The 21,711-nt window shown below is 38.0% G+C and overlaps 1 long non-coding RNA gene across 2 annotated transcripts in view; it reads left to right on the plus strand.

The window, feature by feature from the left end:
* LOC137220110 (uncharacterized) overlaps positions 1-21,711 on the plus strand; it is a 350,093-nt gene that overhangs the window by 305,979 nt on the left and 22,403 nt on the right. For both annotated transcript variants that reach the window (XR_010941473.1, XR_010941474.1), the window contains 4 exons: positions 6,468-6,647; positions 10,797-10,858; positions 11,883-11,943; positions 19,819-19,889. This is a non-coding gene — a long non-coding RNA (uncharacterized lncRNA). The remainder of the gene's footprint in view (positions 1-6,467; positions 6,648-10,796; positions 10,859-11,882; positions 11,944-19,818; positions 19,890-21,711) is intronic.

Consider the following 21,711-nt stretch of genomic DNA (forward strand, 5'->3'; position numbering starts at 1 on the left):
CCACAACAGTGAGAGGCATGCGTACCGCAAAAAAAAAAAAAAGTGATCTCGCATTGTATTTGTATTAAGCCCAAAGATAGATTTCAACGTCAGTCAACAACTAATCAAGATAATTACTTTACCTTGTAGTAATCAAAGGTGTAATCTGAATTATATTTTGTTTTCCTATTTTTTGAAGAGCTAGCACTAAGGCAGCATATAAACCTGCCTTCTAGATTCCTAAGCTTTCTGGGGTGCCCTCACTGTTTATCCTTCATTACCTCTCCTGAACCTCCACTGAGCTTAGGCCCATGACAGCTGAGGAGAGGAAGCTACAAACATCCAGCCCAATACAAATTAAAGGTAAAAACTATTATCACAAGTGGAATTTTCCAGAAGCTGCTAACTTCCAGTGTTTTTTCAATTTTGAATAGGCTTATCTTCAAATCCGTTGCGAATAGCAAAGAAAATGAACTTTTATAGGATTATTCATTGAAGCAAGTCAAAGGAAGATGTGATTAAGACCCATTTCTCACCTTCTGTAGACTTAACAATGGCCAAAGGTATCTACAAATTAAACACATGGTTAAGCGGTGGAATGTGTGTGTGTGTGTGTGTGTGTGCTTGCACACAGCTTGTGTTACCTCTTATTCTTTTCACCCTCTGTCCCTGCCGCCCCTGACTTCCTACCCTACACCCACCGCTGCCCCTGACCTTCCTCCTCCCCTTTCTCCTCCACCTTCCTGCCGCACCCCTTCCTCCAAATAATTTCTTTTTGTCGAATCGTAAAACACTGACTCTGCAGGATCAGACGAAATTGATTTTGTAATCATGCATTTAACGGAGCTGGTATAGGTAATCACTATCTATACTAGCTATGTGAGGTCCTTAGATTAATTGGGGACTGTATCAGGCAGATTAGCTACTTGCCAAATTTCTCATTTACCTAGATGTTCCTCAGATTGTGCCGCTTAAATAGAATTCCTGTTGGGCATTAGTCTTTACTTTCTCATACTGCATTAGGGAGGGAAATATTTTAATATCTTTTGCCTTGCTGATAAAGGGTTTTCCTTGTGAAAATGCTTTTTTTAACCTAGAGTCAAGCAGATTACTTAATGTTTACAACTGTGAAGGTTTAGTGATACTTCTGCTTTTTTTTTTTTTTTTTTTTTTTTGAGGTACGCGGGCCTCTCACTGCTGTGGCCTCTCCCGTTGCGGAGCACAGGCTCCGGACGCACAGGCTCAGCGGCCGTGGCTCACAGGCCCAGCCACTCCGCGGCATGTGGGATCTTCCCGGACCGGGGCACGAACCTGTGTCCCCTGCATTGGCAGGCGGACTCTCAACCACTGCGCCACCAGGGAAGCCCACTTCTGCTTTTTAAAAGGAGGAAAGAACCTGAATATTTATTGTGGACTTAGCACAGTCTGGAGATCGGTGATCTTCATATACTATGTCATTTGGCCCTTATCACAACTGTCTGAGGCTGATAGTATTGCTTACTTTTTGCAGATGAGTAAACTGAAGACGAGAGAGGACCAATTGTCAGAGCAAATTCAGGCGCGTCTTTCAAGCTCAGGGTTTACTATCAATGCGAAGGCCTTAGGTTTCTACATCAGGGTTCTTTTCCTTTCAATTCAATCAGTAATTGCGTTGCTTTTTGGAATTATTTTACTTTACAGTGCTTTTTATTTACCTCAGGCTAAGTTTACAAAGACAATTTTTATATATGCATTTATTTACTCAAAACATGTTTATGATATCATATCCATGATATGCCAGGCGCTGTGTTAGATGCTGTGGAATCAAAGTAAATAACTCCATTGCCACATGTAATTCTCCTGCATTCTGGTAAAGCCAGGCGTGTAATCGGATCACCGTGGTGAGGCGCCTGTGCAGACTCTCGCACCAACAGAAAGGCAAATCTTGGCAACATGCAGGAGTATCAGTCCTTGAAGTCCACATCCGTATTGGATTACTGACTTTCTGAGAAGTTCTGAGAGAGCCCCCTGGATACCCCTGGACCTCAGATCTCGGCTCTTTTCCCCCATAATGTGCTTTACAAACTGTTCACTTCCTTTCCCAAAGAAACAACAGCAGTGAGCCAACTTTGTGGCTAGAAGTCAGTCTGTTTCCCTAGCTTTGATTTCCTGTATAACTTCAGGCTGCTCACTTAACCTTTCTTTGCTTTGGTTAATTATTTGCACGATACAGGTAATAGCTACCTTAGGGGCTGCTGTGGGGCTTAATTAATTAAGGTTTATAACATCTTTGAAAATGTAGCATTGAAGCTACTAAGTAAGTGCAGATTATTATCATTATTAGCCTTGTCATCATCATCCTCCATCTATTTCTCGCGTAGCCAAGGGCAGTCTCCAAGAGGTGAATCATGGTGCTTGTCTTCAGGCCTGGCTCCATCTTCTAAGCTTGATTGCTTGATCTGAGAGTCTGACCCTAACTGCAGGCAATTAGAAATAGAGCAATTGAAATAAGTTGTCTGTCTCTGAAAAGACAAACCATCCCCAGCTTCCGCTTCCTTGACTCTGTTTCTGCTGCTAGTTGCCCAAATTTTCTTCTGATTACACAATCATGTCTATGTATATAATACAATATGTAGAAACCCTCCTTAGCAACCTGACCTGGATCCCCTGGGAGTCCTGAGATCTCATCCCTCTAATTGTGTAAAGCAGGGGACTGAGACCGAGGACAGTGAGTCATAGATTCAAACTCAAAGTGTGAATGAGCCCATCTTTGGTTTAGCAGTTGAGGCTGTACCTGTATGCATAAGCCTGTTTGGAAAGAAAAATTACATTAAGCCACATAAACATTATTTTGAATAAGGTTATTTAGTAGCTGATTGCTAAATAGTTATTTGACTTATTTCAATCTGTTGTTTCTAAGAAAATGCTAATTATTACAAAAATTCAGTTATTTTAAATAGTGAAAAAATTTTACTTTTACTGATGCATTTCCTTGTGCCTTTTTTTTTTTTTTTTTTACTGGACAACTCTTACATATTCTTCATGCTCAAATTCTTCCTCATTTAGGAAAATTCCCTATATCACTCTAGCCTGTGATGGATTTCCCTCTCCTGACTATGTGATAGACTTGTCTACATCATTTATTTAGTAATTATTCGCTGCTCTCTGACAATCTCCCATAGTTTTCTTTGACAACTTTTTCAGATGTTTATATCTCCTTTTTTCAATTACTTTACACAGTCCTTGTGGGTAATAAGAAAGGGGTGTGCATCTGTGCATCCTCTGAAATGCCTAAGTTAGATCATTAGAAATGGGACTCAATGACATTTATTTTTTTCTTCACATTTATTTGAGGAAACAGCCCCAGACTTTATATCCAAGAGATCATTTGTCATTCCCACTGAATATTATGTCAAGCCTTCTCTACCCTTGTCCCTTCCTCCTGGGGACATGGCTAGACTACATTTTGTAGCATCTCTTGCAATTAGACTAGGTCATGTGATTGATGTTGGCCAATGCAATATGGTAGACATGATGCCATTGCCTGAAAAGGCCTATATGTATATTTCTCTTGCTCAGATCTCCCTGCTTGCCCGTACTCTCTTTATTCACTAGCAGCCTGAATAGATAAAACCCTAAGGACCTAGAGAAAGGCAGTGCCATAAGATGAAAAGATGGGTCCCCAAGCTACCACTTAGGGAAGAGTTTCCCAGGAGACTTATGTGACCTGGAAGACCTATGGTGGTCTGTTGCATAAGTGAGAAATAAACTTTCATTTTGATAAATCACAAAACTGGGGGGTCGTGTCCTACAAAAGCCTAGGTTGACTCATAAAAGTAACTTACAATCATCTTGTCCTTACTATATTCAAAACTGAACTCTTGTTTCTTTTTCCCCTTCATTCCCCAAATCCAGTGCTTCAGCAGTCTTATCCAACTTATTCTCAAAGTATATGAGAAAACACATCAGATCTGTCCATATCTCTCCATTTTTCCGTATCACCTCCATGATCTTACATTTCTCATTATTTCTCATCAGGATTCTATAACTGCTTCTGCTGCCTCCCTTCTTACATTTTCCTTCTCTTCAGTCTACCCGCTACACAGCAACCAAACTCATCTGTTTAGAATACAACTTAGACCATCCACTCCCTTACTTAAAATCCTTCAATAGCTTACCATTGCACCAAAAATAATATCCAACTCCTAACCTTCACCTGCAAGATCCTGCATGTTCTGGCCTCTGCCTAGCTCACCAACCTCATCTCAGGCCACTTTCCAGCTACCTACAAAGTCTAGTCACCTGGAATTATTTCAGTTTCTCTAACAATCTAAGTGTTTCTCTCTTCCAGTATCTTCACCCATGCTCTTCACCCATGCAGATTACCTTGTTGTGAAGGTTTTTCTCTTTGTTCCTCACACAGCCAGTTCCTTCCTACCCTTCAGATCACTATTTCAATATCGCTTCTTCAGACGGGTTTTGTTTGTTAACAATATCTAAGGAAAGTGTCTACCCTTCAATATCTTTTATTGCAGTATTTTGCTTTTTTCCATGTTAGCAATTACCAGAATTTTAAATTTCATATTCATGTAGCACATACAAACCTCAGGTCACAAGTTCAAAAGTGTAAGAATCATAGCTGTATTTTCCATAAATGGATGCAATTTCCTTCTCTATTCTATTTCAAGACCCCGTTCCATTTGTATATTGGTTATGATATAGGTTCCAGATGCTATAACAAAGAACCAAAAAACAGTGATTAGCATAGCTTTGTTAAACTTAGTGGGTCTCGTATATTACAATTTTTATTTCTCTCTCCTTTTATAGTCTGGGGATAAGCAGTCCAAGACCGATAAGGCAGTTTTGAAATATCAGGGATCCAAGCTCTTTTTCTGTCACTCTGCCTTCCTCATGATGAGTCTTCCACACCTGGGTACATGATACATGATGAAATGTAAGTTGGTGTGGTAGGCAAGGGCAGTGCATAGCTGAGGAAAAAACTAGGGGGAAAATAGCTCTGGGGTGCCAATTCCTGTGGCCAGTGGATGCTCTTATATCAACAAGGTCTTTAAAGGTTTCTAAAGGAGGTGAGATTTAGAAGGAGATAGACATTTTGGTATAAGATGTAGAAAAGGATGAAGAAAAGGAGAGGTTAAGTAAGTATAATGACAGTGATCAAAAATCCATACTTTGTTTTTCTCCCTCCCAGTTTTGATATATGGTAAAAAAACTAAAAATGCTATAGTAATAAGTACATGTAATATATTAAGAAATATTAATATAGGAATAGGTAATAAGTATAAAACAGTAAAAAGTACCTAATTACAACAGAAATGAAATTAGATGTGATTACAAATACATGAAATGACTACCAAGTCCAAGCTCACACTGCTCGCTGCACGACAAGCCAATAAATTGAGACAAGTTGTTGGGACAAGGAATAGAAACTTTATTTGAAAAGCCAACAGACCAAGAAGATGGTGGACTAGTGTCCCAAAGAACATCCCTGTATTAGAATTCAGCCTTCTTTTATATTAAAAAGGGAGGAAGTAAAGTCAAACATTTTCTGGTTCCGGTCAGCCTCCAGAGGGGATGCGTTAATTTTTTCCTTCCTGCAGTCATTCACAGGTGGGCCTGGTCAGGATGTTTCCTGTGAGCTAAACAAAGGTATTTTAGTTTAACACTCATTACCTGCAAGGAAGGGTTCCCAGAGATGGGTCATTATGTATAATTTAAGCTTATAGGCAGCATCACTTTAGTGATCAACTTGTAATAAAATACAAAGGTTCTTCCCTATTACAAAATGATGAAAAATCAGGAATATACGTGGAATACGGAAAGAATCATTTTACGGAAGGAATGATTCTGAGCAACAAAGAATAACTTAGCCTGGAAAAAGGACTGGACTTAAAAAATCAACAGGGCTTCCCTGGTGGCACAGTGGTTGAGAGTCCGCCTGCTGATGCAGGGGACACGGGTTCGTGGCCTGGTCTGGGAAGATCCCACATGCTGTGGAGCGGCTGGGCTCGTGAGCCATGGCTGCTGAGCCTGCGCGTCTGGAGCCTGTGCTCCGCAACGGGAGAGGCCACAACAATGAGAGGCCCGCATACCGCAAAAAAAAAAAAAAAAAGAAATCAACAATTTTTTTCTGCCAAAGACAGACAAAGATTGTGGCTGAAAGTCAGGTTTTAAGTATCTGGCTAGAAGATTAGCATCAAAGTCACAGATCTAATATTAATTGAAGAAAAGGCTTGGAGTTTGTTTGAGAATTTGAAGTCTTTGTTGATAGTGCTGTGGTGGAAACTTTCATCACAAAAGTTACATAAATTCAAGGAGAGTGAGTTTGAATCCACACAATTGACAAGATACCACATCTCTCAAGTTTTGTTTTTGTTTTATTTTCTGTGCTGTATTATCTCTACTTAGCCACAAAGAGCTCTCCATCCCTATCACTTAAAGATCATTTCAACCACTGCTCTGTTTGGCCACCATTCTCTTTCTCTCTACAGCAATGGTGAAGTGGACACCTTTCCCTTGGTTAAGAGAAATCCATGGTTTGTTGTGTTTGCCAAGAACAAAAATGTTGGAAATCCAGATTAGCAGAGCTGTCACCATTGACGTTTTTCACATCAACCACATCCAAAGGGCCAGGATATCTCTCTGTTGGTGATCACATCAGTTCTTCTCAGGTCAGTACCACCAGTCGCCAAACCCAAAGACAAAGCCATCGTGTGCTAAGGTAACAGATGTGATATGCCAACTTAGATTCAACAGAACAGTTTTAATGTTCACATTAAATTAATGTCGTAAATTTGAATTTTTATTGCATTTTAGTGTTTAAAATAGACTTTTAAAGTTTAATTTGGCTTTATTATGATAAAAATGTATAAATGTAAAAGAGTCTATACTTAGTTTATAGTTAGTACGATGCGATTCACATATGGGTATTCCCAGACTTTCCCAGCAAACTATTTGCTCACTTAACTTACTTCTGTTCCCTACTCTCCCCCACACTCCAGAGGAGGGTCTGCTTTTGAGCAGATAAATGGAAAAGACAATACCATGGTGGTGAAGCCTAGCAGACTTGGCCCATCAATCATAATGAACTACTGCATGCAGAATTTAGTTACTTTATCTCCTGTCAGGGCATACTTAAGTCTGTTCCTTAAGAAAATTTTGAGAGGGAGACATTCTCTCACCTGGGGGGACTGGTGGATGGACAGAGAGCAAGCCCACTGGTCAGCTTGTCCAGCATCCAATACCCTGGGGCTACTACCTGCTTCAGGTGCCCCTTTGGACTACAAACTGTGGCTCTATAGGGGCAAAATGAATGTGAGAAGTTTTATAGCTTTGGAGAATTCATCAGAGGGGAAATAATCTACCTAGTGTTTTCGAAAATAGACAAAAGGTCTATTTTAGAGAAAGTTACACAGTGGACATTATGTCAGCATGGAGGAAAGAAGTATAGTAGGTTTAAAAGCTTTCAAGTGTTAATATTTCATACGGAAGAGCTTAAAGCCATCTTATTCTCTCTGGACTTAAGGACAAGAGGAGCCTCTGTTGTTGGACAGAAAGGCTCCTTTAGTTTGATACGACTGGATCATCAGGCATTTATGATGAGAGCCCAGGGAGGAGGCTAAGAGTTAGTGAGGAAGCCAGGTCAGGAGGGACCAATATTCAATCCTGAGTAGCCGTACAGTTTTTGCTAAATCTCGGTGTGACAGTTTGTGTGAATGGAATATCCAGTAAGTATCTTTCACTCAATATTTATTTATAATCTCTTGAGTTTCCTTTGTAAGTTTCCTCCATTATTCCCATGCTTTATGCTTATTTTTTTTTCTAAAAAATAAAACTAAATTTTGTCAGAGGAAGGATTTCATTTTCTTGCCAATAAAAAGAAAAATCTTGAACCTTCTAGTACAATTTCATTAATAGTGAACTATAGAATAATATGTTAATTTTCATCTAGTTTTTTTTAATGTACAAAGACCAAATTGCTAATTAAAAGTTCCTAAGCATGCAAAACTTAAATACCAAGATTATTAGTTTATTAATAGAATAAACCTTGTAGTAATTTTCAGATCTCAGAGTCATTTATTACCTTCTACCACAAAGGGCTAAATATAGAATTTCCTTACTCCTATAGGAAAAATGGATAAATGATTCAGACCACACATGAAGAATAATTTTGCTGTGGTTTTTAGGTATATTCCCACATTTAATGATAAAAACAGAAAGTAATTTAAGAACATTTTCCATGTGTATTCCAAGTGGAAGATACCGTGTCCTCTATACAAAAGAGCCAGCAGTTACTAATTCTGAAGTGGGCAGTTAATTCATATCTATGTGTACAAAAGCTCATGGGGTGTCCGGGAACACAAACACACACTCAGTGAGCCTACCAGAAATTTTACATTGTTTTTATTTGTGCAGTTTTTCAAATGCAGTATATTCCGCTAGGAAGAACTGTTTTCCCCATGGTTTCTGCATACAAATTGGATCAAGGCAGCCATTTGATTCCACTCAAAGGACACACACACACACACACACACACACACACAAAATGACCAAACAACACAGGTGCATAAAATCATGTGAATTCTCCAGCACTGTTTGACACATAAGAAAACGCTCTGAAGTACATATTACATCAGCATTTTCCCAATACTGCAAATGCAATTCACCAAGTGGGACGTATCTAGGAAGGATTGGATGTGTCTGGAGAGAGGCAGGCAGTTGTTTCTTATGAGTTGCTATCAGTTCTCTCTCTGTTCTGAAAAATGAAGATTATTTCTCAGGTCCATTAGATGTACATATCTTGACTATGAATTCAGTTGCTGTTTCCAAAACAATTCGCTTTTTTGAAGGGGGACAAGAACTTCAATTTTCTCACCCTCTTTTCCATTCCACCCCACTCCACTATTATGACCACTAGTAAATGAAGCCAGACAGTGAAGATGTTTTGAAAGTGTTCCATCTTTGACAAGGTAAAATAAAATATTACATGATTATGTATCACAAATGAGATTTTGATTGTGGCCACACAACTCAAAATGGTTCTGTTTTCGCTCTTTGTCTCTTATTTGTATTGCTCTCCAAGGCACAAATAAGAGAGTGAAAAGAACAAACAGCTTTCCAGGAGGATTTTTCAAGAATTTCAACCAAAGATCTAAAAGATAATAGCAGAAATCAGATTCAAAAGAAACAAAAAAGGGAGAGATCATAGAATGTTCTGGAAAAACAATTGAAGACTGTGGTCATCTACAGGCTACAGCAAAGATTGGGTAGGAAGCTGAGAAGTAGCTCACATTGTTCAAGGGAGCAAATAAAAGTTTTGTAAACAGGTGTCATTCATTGGGAATTTTAGGAAGCTCTAGGACTGATTGAGATGGTTTAGGCATTAGATCACTTTTCCATGAAATGATTCTAGCAGCTTTCAAGATGTGAGAGATGATATATTATTTTTGTATAGAAGCAAACTCTGATTTATTGAGGAGAGTATAGGTTAGGAAAGTGACCACCCATGCTTTCTTTTTTATCTTCTTTTCCAGATGTATTTTGTGTTTGTATTCTGTTGCTCTAATGAACTGGAGTATAATTTTGCAAATTTTTGCCCCCATGATAACATACGATGTTTATATAAACCCTAAAGCACCTTTTAGACCTTAAATGACAAATTTGCATCAAAATCTAGTTAGGAAGGAATAGTCATTGTTAGTAAATAATAATTCATTGAATTCATCTAGGAGAGTGTTTTGTTTTTATGGGTCTTCCCTGATTATTAGTATAGAAAACTTTAAAAAATTTTATTGAAGTGTAGTTGATTTACAACGTTGTGTTAATTTCTTCTGTACAGTAAAGTGACTCATAGATATATACATTCTTTTTCATATTCTTTTCCATTATGGTTTATCACAGGATATTGAATATAGTTCCCTGTGCTACTATAGAAAATTTTAATTTTCAATCTATGAGGCAGAAAGTTAAACAGTCATAAACAAATTAAATAAGTTCAAATAAGGCCAAGATGGAACTGAAGTTTGGTCAGTTTAATTTTTGGCTACTCTTCAATTTAGTTTAAACCGCAGTTATCACTGATCCGTTCAGTTGCATAACTCATTCTACTGAAGAATGTTCGTCTCTCCCATGCCACACAAGTAGAGCTGGCTGGATTTTCCCAGAAATGGGGATGCTAAGGAGAGTAACGTGGGCAGGGTCAAGGTCTAGGATAAAACACTTCTACCATGAAATATGCCACAAGAACAAAGGTGGAAACCTTCTGATCTGTTCCACAGAATTATTCTTCTTAAAATGTAATTAGCATATGATTTTATTGACTGTGTACTTGAGATTAAAACTGCAGATACGTATTATCCTATATGAAAAAGAAGTGCTTCTTATTTTGGTCAACTTGATAATGTATCCCTAATGTTCTAGAAAAACTCTTTGGAATCCTGGTGCCTGGAAATGAGAAACATACCTAAGCTCTAAATTTCACGTATACTTAGAACATTCAGGGTAGAAGAGATCAGTTTCATTTGAAATTCTTTCTCAATTTAGTTGACAGCACTGGGGTATCATTTGACTTGCATGTTCTCAGCATATATTGGGCAGTTACTGGGCTAAATGAGGTGAAGGAGGAGTTCATGGTAAAATATCCCTGCCCTTGAGCAATGTATAAACATGTGTATTCTTAGAAGCTTTGTTAACATAGGACAATGTGCTGGTACATTTGTAACTCACTCAAATATTCTAGCAAACAAGATGTCACAAAGTTATATAGTATTCTCATGGCACAAAAATGTAGACATTTATGATGTGTTGTTTTATGTTTTCAGTGGATTGTTCCATAATAATTGCTGTGTGTGGGTAGCTGTGGTGAATTAGCATTGAACAGAGGGTAAGACATTTTCCTCTTCCTCCCATTCCGATAAGCTAACTCCACCTTGCTACCCAGGCTGGTCTGCAAGGTTTATTCCCACAAGACTTTTCCCTTGACAAATTCGCACTTGCTGTCTTTGATTTTAAGCTCCAACAATCACCTGAGACATATTGTTTCACTTCTGTATCCCGCTTAAGTGCCTGTCTCATAGTAAACTCTCAATAAATAGTCACAGAAAGGAGAGAGGAGGAGAAAAGGATGAAAGGAAGAGAGGGAGGGAGGGTTCTATGTTCTGTGTACATTGTGTGAATACTGTGTGTAGCTCAAATAGTCATAGATCTCTCCCTGTGTTGTTGGTTGACATGTCCTGTTCTTAAGGTGACTAGAACAAACAACCTGCAACTAGGGAGCCAGTCACCATTTCAAAGATCAAATTCCAACAAATATCTACCTGTCCGATTCGCTGTTGCATGCTCCATAAAATTTGGTGTTCAGAGCATTTGAACTTTACTACCTCAGGTCACTTTTTAATAATTTTTCTTTAAAAGGAGTACATCTGGGCTTCCCTGGTGGCACAGTGGTTGAGAGTCCGCCTGCCGATGCAGGGGACACGGGTTCGTGGCCCGGTCTGGGAAGATCCCACATGCCGCGGAGCGGCTGGGCCCGTGAGCCATGGCCGCTGAGCCTGCGCGTCCCGAGCCTGTGCTCTGCAACGGGAGAGACCACAGCAGTGAGAGGCCTGCGTACCGCAAAAAAAAAAAAAAAGAGTACATCTTTTTTGACTACTGAACACTAGGTAACTGCGTAATTTCAGTGTTCAGGGTGGTTTCATGCTTAGATCCTAGATTGATTGAGAACGATGCTTATATCATGTTTCTGTGACATAGATGTACGCCCGTAAAGGCAGTCCCACCAACTGGAAGGAAATAAGGAAAAGAATCTAGTTATGACAAAATTAGGTGATTGAGGAGGGGAGGGAATCTAAGACATGAGCAACTCACTCTCTACTCTCTTCCTGCACCTACTGCGGGTCTGTTTGCAGGGGACCCGCCCATCTTATTCCTACCACAGGAAGCCCACCTACACATCTGGCAGCTGACAAGGTGAGTAGAGTACTCAGGGCTCTGTGAGTTATGCACTACATAAGCGTGGGCCCTCTACTCACTGTGGAAGTTTTTTGTTTTAATTTTTATTAGAGTATAGTTGATTTACAATGTTGTGTTGGTTTCAGGTGTACAGCAAAGTGAATCAGTTATACATATACATATATCCACTCTTTTTTAGACTTTTTTCCTATATAGGCCATTACAGAGTATTGAGTGGAGTTCCCTAAAAAACTAAAAATAGAGCTACCGTATGATCCAGCAATCCCGCTCCTGGGCATATATCTGGAGAAAACTATAATTCGAAAAGATACATGCATCCCAATGTTCATTGCAGCACTATTTACAATAGCCAGGACATGGAAGCAACCTAAATGTCCATCAACAGAGGAATGGATAAAGAAGATGTGGTACATATATACCATGGAATATTACTCAGTGATAAAAAGAACGGAAATAATGCTATTTGCAACAACATGGATGGACCTAGAGATTGTCATAGTGAGTGAAGTAAGTCAGACAGAGAAAGACTGTGGAAGTTTTGGTTGGCTCAGGCTCCATTCGTCATGTTGCTGGGGAAGATCAGCTGGCTGTCCGCTGAGTGGTCTCTTAGGCCAGCATTTCCGGTAGTGAATTCTCCTTTGCTAGGCAACCGGTCCTCAAACTTTTAATATCAGAAAAGTTATCTTGCTAATATTTCATAGTTTAGTGGACTCAGGAGATATGGACAAATGCTCACACAACTTCCAAGACAAGCTTTAAAATATTACCAATTGTTAAATATAGCAAGTAATGTGACTATCACATGGACCCAAGGACCAAGATATATGCTGTGACACGATGGCACATTCTGTCCCTGAAGTCAAAACACATATAAAGCCAAATTTGTTATCAGAATTGTGCTTAATTAACATGGGATCAGAAAATAGCAAATTAGCTGTATGATTCAAGGGGCTGATACCTTCCAACTAGTAATATTAGATATATCTGTTTCCACAGTGTTACATATATAGTTGGATGGAGGAATGAATAGACAGACAGATAAACACATATACATAGATAGATATAGATACACACATTCATATGTATTATACACATAAGTATATATTATATATACACATACATTCACATGTGGATAGATAGATATAGATGTAGATATAGACATAGATATAGATGATCTAGATATAGATAATAGATATGTAGAGAGAGATATATCTCCATAGGATCAGAACATGGAATCGAATCTATGGGCCAAATAACTTGTCTTCATTTGGGTAGAGATTGGAAAAGTACTAGCAGTCAGTAGCACACTTTAACTTGGGAAGGAGGAGGACTGACTTTTGCCCTGAGCCCTCAATTTAAAAGGCCCCATTCTGAACTTCTTATCCATATTCATTGGGCTTGGAGTCTGTGAGGCCATCTGGAGTTCATGCCCACCCAACGTTCGAGACAGCGCTCCAGGTATTAAAAACTCCCAACTTCCCTGCCTAATTGTCCCTGAGCCTACTTCCAGGTCTCGCAAGGGCCTCTTGCCTAGGTCTGTCCTCCTGAGGGTGGTCTCTGCCACTGCTACACACAGCACTAGATCCCAAAGAAGTCAAGGGGTGAACAGAGCTTAGAGAGTGTGGACTGAGACACGCACACCGGTGTGCATGAGGCCTCTTTTGGTGCAATTGGAGCAAATTTGGAAATAGAAGGGGTCGGGGTGGTGGTCCTGTCATAGGTTCAGGACTGGGGAGGAGAAGCTAGATGTCCCTGCCCTGCCAAGTTGCAGCTTGGAGTCCTAGGGGTACCAGAATTATAAATTCAAACCTACCCTGGAGGTCCTTATGAAGGTGTATTTTGTCAAGATAGAAGGTAGAAAATATTTAATCTAATAGCGTGTTAACCTGATTTATCTTGCCCAGGGTCCTGCAGATTCCATCCTGTTTTTGAACCTTAACCCCCTTTTCCTTCATTTCTAACCATTTTTCTCAGATATATTAATATCTAGTTTTTTTCTTAGATATATGAATATTTAACTTTTCTTGTCCATTTTATTCAGTGCTGCATCTCCAGTGTCTAGAACAGTGTCTGACACATGATAGATGCTCAGTAAATATTGATTAAATTAATGAATAAATGCTAATATAATAAATCCAGTTTAAGTCTAAACATAATTATATCATGTCAGGGAGACTTGGTTATTATGATGGAATTATAGTTCAACTTGTATGGTGGAAAGTTATTCATGACATTAGCATTTTACAAACAGATGTAAGATGTTAGGTGTCATATTGATCTTTTCCCAGGTTAATTTGAAATTGTCTTTTCTTCTTTTTTTCCTTTTCTTTTCTTTTTTTTTTTTTTTATGAGAGAGATTTTTTTCCCTTAAGGTTGATAAGTTTGAAGGAGAGCTTATGAGAAGTTAGGTGAAAACTGAGGGTAGGAGAGAAATTCCTCGTCTCCCCCAAATGAAGTAAATTATGCCTTAAAAGATCAGAGTCAGGGACGTTCTGGATGCTTCTTCCAGCAGCTTCCTGTGTAAAATGTCAGGTAAGCAAAAACAAAACAAAAAGGCTATTCTGAAGAAGCAGTGCCTCATTGGACAATCTGAATGATTAGTAGAGTATAACCAGATCTTGGAAGTAGAGACAGAGATATAATACATGAGGAATTGAGAAACAATATTTGTATCAGTTACCTAAGGCCAGTTGGATAACAGGGAGATTATCTGAACAAAATAATATCTTTAAATGGACAGAATAATATTTATCTCCCTTTCTGTTATAAGCCATTGTGTCTCCTTTATTTTTTTAACATCTATATTGGAGTATAATTGCTTTACAATGGTGTGTTAGTTTCTGCTTTAGAACAAAGTGAATCGGTTACACATATACATATGTTCCCATATCTCTTCCCTCTTGCGTCTCCCTCCCTCCGTCCCTATCCCACCCCTCTAGGTGGTCACAAAGCACGGGACTGATCTCCCTGTGCTATGCGGCTGCTTCCCACTAGCTATCTATTTTACATTTGGTAGTGTATATATGTCCATGCCACTCTCTCACAACTTACCCTTCCCCCTTCCCATATCCTCAAGTCCATTCTCTACGTCTGTGTCTTTATTCCTGTCTGTCTCCTTTAAATGTTACTTGGCATTGGCGTGGGAAAGAGCCTAGTAGATGAAGAAGAGCCACAGAGTTATGGTCTTGTGTAACTTCTTACCAGTCCCTTTAAATAGTTCTTATGTCACGTGGTGTTTCAACTCATCCTAGACTTTGTCAGTGGGTACATTATAAATCTCCTTTTACCCATTAAGATATTAAACGTGCTCTAGATCAATCTAAGTATAAATAGTACATGACAATCTTATCTGAAGCATGGAATCAAGATTGTATTTGTTCTTTAATTAAATTTGGTCAAAGAGCTAGGGTCAGACATCCACTCAAATATGAAAAATCATTCAAGAATCAAAGCTGTCAAAATATCAAATGACTATGAGATTCATCCATCCTTATTGTTGTGTGAAACAATAGTTCATTCATTCTTATTCAACTGTGAGAATATATTATAATTTATGTATCCATTCTACTGTAAATGGACGTTTGATATTTTCAACTTAAGGCTATTATAAATAGGACTGTTATGGATATTCTTAGCATGCCTTTTAGTGCACATATGTACACATTTAGATTTGGTATATGCTTAGGAAGGAGTACAATTTCTGGGTCATAGGGTGAGTTTATGTTTATTTTTACTAGATAATACCAAACAATATTCCAAAACATTTGTAGCAATATTTACTCCCACAAAAACTATATGAGGATAAAAGAAGCCAGGCACAATAGAGTACATACTGTACGACTTCATTTTATATAAAATTCAAAACCAGGCAAAACTAGCTGATGTTGGCAGATAGTGGATAGTGGTTATCTCCAGGAATGAATTGAAGGGGAAAGAAACCGAAGGGAGTTTCTTGGATGCTATTAATGATCTATTTCTTGGTAATTAAAATGGAGAGTTCATTACAACTGCATCAAAAAGAATGAAATACTTAGGGATAAATTTAGCCACGGAGGTGAAAGGCCTGTACACTAAAGACTATAAGACATTGATGAAAGAAATTGAAGAGACAAATAAGTGGAAAAATATTTCATGTTCATGAATTAGAAGAATTAATATTGATAAAATGGTCCATACCACCGAAAGCAATCTACAGGTTCAATGCAATCCCTTTCAAAATATCAATGGCGTTTTTCACAGAAATTGAGAAATAATCCTAAAATTTGTATGGAACCACAAAAGACCCCAAATAGCCAAAGCAGTCTTGAGAAAGAACAAAGCTGGTAGCATCATGCTCTCTGATTTCAAACTCTACTACAAAGCTAGAGTAACCAAGCCAATTTTGTTTATGTTTTTTGGCATAAAAGCAGACACATAGGTCAATGGATTAGAATAAAGAGCCCCAAACTCAACCCATGCATATATGGCAATTAATTTATGACAAAGGAGGCAAGAATACACAACAGGGAAAGGACAGAATCTTCAATAAAGGGTGCTGGGAAAACTGAACAGCCACACGCAAAAGAATGAAACTGGACCATTAATTTACACTATACACAAAAATCAACTCAAAATAGATTAAGGGCTTGGACATAAGACTTGAAGCCACTAAATTCCTATTTAGGCAGTAAGCTCCTTGACAGCTGTGTTAATGATGATTTTTTTTTTTAATTTGACACCAAAAGCAAAGGCAACAAAAACAAAAATAAACAATTGGTACTACATCAAACTAAAAAGCCTCTGCAGAGCAAATGATACCATCAATAAAATGAAAAGGCAGCCTGTGGGATGGGAGAAAATATTTGCAAAACATATATCTTATAAAGGGTTCATATCCAAAATATATAAGGAACTCATACAACTCAATAAGAGAAAAACCAGCAATCTGAGTTAAAAATGGGAAGAGGAACTAAATAGACATTTTTTCCAATAGAAGATGTATAAAGTTACCAACAGAAACATGAAAAAGTGCACAATATCACTAATCATCAAGGAAATAAAAATCAAAACCACAATGAAATATCACCTCACACCTGTTAGAGTGGCTGTTATTAGAAAGACAAGAAAAAACAACTGTTGGCCAGGATGTGGAGAACAGGAACCCTTGTGCACATTTGATGGGAATGTAAATTGGTGCAGCCACTGTGGAAAAAAGTATGGAGATTCCTCAAAAAAATAAAAAATTAGAACTACCATATGATCCAGCAATTCCACTTCTGCGTATTTATCTTAAGGAAACAAAAACACTAATTCAAAAAGATATCTGCATCTTTCTGCAGCATTATTTACAATAGCCAAGACAGGTAAACCACCTAAGCATCCATCAATGGATAAATGAATAAAGAAAATGCATCATATATATAAATATAATGGAATATTCATTATAATGAATTATATTCATCAGTGAAATATAATGATATATATGTATATATATAATATTCCACCAGATTTATGATCCATCATGTATATATGATGGAACATTATTCAGCCATTGAAAATAAGGAAATCCTGGCATGTGCCACAACGTGGATGAAACTTGAGGGCATTATGCTAAGTGAAGTAAGTCAGAGAGAGAAAGACAAATAGTGTATGATCTCACTTATATGTGGATTCTTAAAACAAAACAGAGCAAAACAAAACTGAAGTCATAGGTACAGAGAAGAGATTAGTGTTTGCTGCAGTCAGGGAGTGGATGGTGGGCAAAATGGGTGAAGAGGATCAAAATATACTTAAGCAACAAGGATTTACTGTACAGCACAGGGAATTATATTCAATATCTTGTAATGGAATATAATCAGAAGAAATAACTGAATCACTGTGCTGTACTCCTGAAACTAGCACAATATTGTAAATCAACTCTACTTCAATAAAAAAGTACAGGGCTTCCCTGGTGGCGCAGTGGTTGAGAGTCCGCCTGCCGATGCAGGGGATACGGGTTCGTGCCCTGGTCCGGGAAGATCGCACATGCCGCGGAGCGGCTGGGCCCGTGAGCCATGGCCGCTGAGCCTGCGCGTCCGCAGCCTGTGCTCCGCAACGGGAGAGGCCACGACGGTGAGAGGCCCGCGTACCGCAAAAAAAAAAAAAAAGTACAAACTTCCAGTTATAAAATAAATGTCATGGAGATGTAATGTACAGCATGGTGACTATAGTTAATAACACTATAGTGCATATTTTAAAGTTGCTAGGAGAGTAGATCTTAAAAGTTCTCATCAGAAGAAAATAAAATTGTAACTATGTGAGGTGATGGATGTTAACTAGACTTTGTGGTGATCATTTCACAATATATACAAGTATTGAATCATATTGTACACCTGAAACTAATATAATATTATATGTCAATTATACCTCAATAATTTTTTAAAATAAATCAAGTAGACAGGTGATCCTTAGGAACAAAAAAAAGTTCATATTTTGAACATTCATCAAGCTGTACACTTATGATTTGTGAAATTTTTGTATGTTTTTATAAACTCGGTAAAAGGCTCTTTAAAAATATATCTATTAAATAAGCTGCTTTGCTTATTTAAGGAATGAGGAAACTAATCCTCATTTTACGCATTGGTTAGACAAATAGTTGGTAGGAAATTTAAACATTTTACAGAAGATTGGATGAAGTGACTTTTGGTTATGTAATATTTTGACTCTTAGGTTATGTAATTTTCTGATGCTAGGCTAAAATTTCCAGTATCTTCAATCATTCTTCAGATAACTTGGTTTCATGTCCATCCACCATCATGACCAATTTCTTCTGAAGGCAAATGGTCCAAGAACAGATCCATCAGCTTTTTTGTTCTAATTGCCACATATTATCCTCAGATTTTATGAAGTTTCACTGAAGTGTTTTGGTACTTCTGCTGTGGGTCTTTGTCAGACAGTCCCCAGTAGCAGAAAACTGGAGCCCATTCACCCTTCATGTTGCCCACTTCTCTCCCTCATTTTCCAAGCTGTGCCCACTGTTCAGTGTTTTGGGGCTGCTGTTGACATGTTGTTTTCTATTTCAGTCCTTTTGGTTCTGGGCATGTGAAGGGAATACTAACAAATACTAAAAAGAAAAGGAGGAGTGTAAAGGCAGGCAGAAAAAGAAAGTCCTTTCTTACAAAGGGAAGCTAGAAGTAATTTGATGGAGGAGGTCACAGCAGAGAATCCAAAGAATGGGATTCATGAGATAAAGTGACTCTCAGTGAGAACAAAGTGTGACAGAGGAAACTCAGTCCTCAAGAGATCCTGGTAAACTATAAATATGGAGCACAACTAAATTTTAAAATCTTGCTTGGAAGCTACTAAGAAAAATTAAAATATAGACAGTCTATATCAAAAACAAACAAACAAAAAAAGAGTTTAGGAAGCTTCTTGAAGATTTATTCACAGAAAAAAAGCAATTTATCCCTTTATGTTCAGGTTGGGGTTTAAAAGATGCCATCCATTTCACTAGGTGCCACTGAATACCTGGAATACAGTTTCTATTTATACATATGTTTGACTATTCCTGTCTTGCCTTCTATGAGGCCTTCCCATATCCGTAGTTACCTATTTTTTGTGTGCCTTAAATGGATTTCTGTCACTTGGAACCAAAAGAATACTAGTACTCAAATTGGCAAATATTTAAAGAAAAACAGAACTTTGGAGAAAATATGGAACTAACTCGTGAGGACTGGGAGCAGTGAGTATTTCCCCATTCTAGGATCAGAATGAAAAACAATTAATTTTTGGTAACGATTACCTGATTTCTCTCTTGAGATTGGATAGTATGCTCTTTGAGGCTGAAAGTTTAAGAATTTTGTGGGAAATTATTAGATTATCAGAGTTACTGAATATTTCTCATGGCCTCCATAGACATATTTCAAGAGGGCAAGAAGTTCCTGTCCAAGGTTACTTTGCTGAAAAATAGAATCGGAAATAACAGGGTAAGTATATAACTTTGTTAAGGAAGATCTTAAAGTGCTGAAGATCAGATCATCATTGGCTTTCTGAGCTGCAATATTAGTATAGTGTTTTTTTAATAGACTCTGCTTCTGATGCTAAAGATAACACAGGGTTACAGTTTAAAATATAAATACACAGAAAAAGAGGAGGTGAATCAGAGAACCCTAATTTCATAGTCTCTTGCTATCAAAGCACCTTTTGATAATTGCTATATTATGTAGTTCTGGTTGGGAATTAACCTTGGCATTGGATCATTCTAGAACTGTGCTGTCCAATATGGTAGCCATTAGCCATGTAAATTTAAATGAATTAAAATTAAATAAAATTTTAAAATTTAGTTCCTCATTGGTTCTAACCACTTATCAAGTGCTCAGTAGCTATATGTGCCTAGTGCCTACCATATTGGATAGCACAAAATAAGAAATTTCCATCATTGCAGGACATTTTATAGGATAGCTCTGATCTAAAATAAATTCATATATGGGAAAAAATATCTAGCTGCCCCAAGTCAGCCTACTGTGTTTTATTTATGCTCCAAGGCTGATAACTTTAAGTAAATATTAGGAAACTGGACAGTGTCTCGAGTTTGTAGTTCAGTCCATATTAGACGATATGATTTCCTATAGTGCTAATTAGTAAAGAGTGTCTACAATAGTGATATTGAGCAACAGCCACTTAAATTCTTAGGGTAACTGTATGATCAAAAAGATTCTTAGGGCTGAAAAGAAGATGACTGCATTTCTCAGCATCTTAGGCAATTCACAGTCACCAAAATGACCACCAAGAGAATTAAACAGGTAGGGGACAACCCGAGGATTCCACAATGCCTTTTTCATGGATGGTCCTGAAAACCACAGGGGAAATATTTCCAGGAGTCTGATCTTGGGGTCCATATTGACCATTTATGAGGCTTAGTTAATCGTTAAAGAAGTAAGTCACTCACCCAATGTCCATCTTGCTACCACCATCTATAAGTGTACAAGGTATGGTGTGCTCCTCTCTCTAATTTTTCAAATGGGAGTTTTCACTGCTGCCCTCTTCCCCTTCCCACCCCACACACCATTGTATACTGGGCTGTATTGGGGGAGGATGTTAAGTCCATATATTTTATGCATCTCAAGAGCCATATTTGAATCTGACTGAGCCAGCTAGAGAAGGAATCCTGAGTTTCTGAACTTATAATGATCATATCACTTATGGAACATTAACAGGATGTAATCTCTAGTTGTCTTATTTTGAGTTGGGTTGAATGGACTTGAGGTTCTGTGTGGAACAGGTGAATTAGGTCAAGCAAGGGCTCATTAGGAATTTTGTATGCAAATGAGGAAATGCATGTGTTAGAGCAGCCATAACTTTTTAGTTGTGAATAATTCCAAATCTGGTAGAATATCTCTCCACAATCTGACATGCTGTTGGTTTTTTACAGCATGACCGCTCTTGGCTCCAGTAGACTGGCCAAACTGTCACTTATCCTAAGGCTTTTCCCAGACTCTACCCTGTAGCCAGAGCTGATCAGTCTAAAGATGAGCACCACACCTAGGCATGATAAAATGAGGTAGAAAAGTCGAGAATGGGATCATGAAAATCTTTCAGAAAAAAAGAAACTAAGATTAGGAAACCCAAGTCTAGTCATAACTCTGTCAGTTTATTCAACCTGGGACAAGTCACTTTATTTCTCTGGACCTAAGTTTCTTCATGTGTAGAAAGAAGGGTTTGGTACTAAAATATCGTTATCTCCTAGTGTATTTTCTATGGAATGTTAATGACCATTATGCAAGGGAAAAATTGTGTTTGTCAGATCTG

The sequence above is a fragment of the Pseudorca crassidens genome, chromosome 2 (genome assembly GCF_039906515.1).
Source record: "Pseudorca crassidens isolate mPseCra1 chromosome 2, mPseCra1.hap1, whole genome shotgun sequence".
Lineage (NCBI taxonomy): Eukaryota > Metazoa > Chordata > Mammalia > Artiodactyla > Delphinidae > Pseudorca > Pseudorca crassidens.